The sequence below is a fragment of the Meleagris gallopavo genome, unplaced genomic scaffold, assembly GCF_000146605.3.
Source record: "Meleagris gallopavo isolate NT-WF06-2002-E0010 breed Aviagen turkey brand Nicholas breeding stock unplaced genomic scaffold, Turkey_5.1 ChrUn_random_7180001870063, whole genome shotgun sequence".
NCBI lineage: Eukaryota > Metazoa > Chordata > Aves > Galliformes > Phasianidae > Meleagris > Meleagris gallopavo.
The window spans coordinates 1-583 of NW_011135001.1; the positions used below are offsets into that span (position 1 = coordinate 1).

Consider the following 583-nt stretch of genomic DNA (forward strand, 5'->3'; position numbering starts at 1 on the left):
AGGAGCGTCTCGCATCCCAGCCCTGTAAATACTGACAGAGGTAAGTCCTCACCGCGGGGCGCTGCGCGGCCGCCCAACACCCTTCCACCCCACCCCCCGTTTCCCCCGACGGCGCGGACGGAGCTCCGCGCCCCTCTCCGAAATAAAAACGACAATAATAAACCAACGCAGGAGAAGAGCTCGGCATGGAGGTGGCGGGGACGCAGTTGGTGGAAAAGGACATCGAGAACTTGGCCCGAGGTGAGAGGGGGAGGCCGCTGCGGGACCCGACGGGTGGGGAACCCCCCGACCCTCCCTGGCCCCCCATCGCGGCTCGAGGTCTTTGTGCTTTCCGCAGGAGTGATTAACTCCTGTGATTAATGGAATGTAATGCGATTAGCGCCGCGCTGAGCCGCTCCATATGGAAAAGCTCGCGCTCCCCCCAAAACCCCGCCGCGTGTTTTTCAACAGACGAACTGCAAAAACTCGTCCTGGAGCAAATGGAGCTGAGGAAGAAATTGGAGAGGGACTTCCAGAGTCTGAAAGGTACCGGGGGAGCCCCTCCTTGCGGCCGGGGCCGGGCGGGGCGGCACTGACCGCGCTG

General features: G+C 62.6%; 1 long non-coding RNA gene across 1 annotated transcript; it reads left to right on the forward strand.

The window, feature by feature from the left end:
- Window positions 1-566, forward strand: LOC109364564. The gene is made up of 3 exons (XR_002110477.1): window positions 1-40; window positions 172-240; window positions 451-566. It is a non-coding gene; the product is annotated as an uncharacterized LOC109364564 (long non-coding RNA).
- Window positions 567-583: the final 17 nt, after the last annotated feature.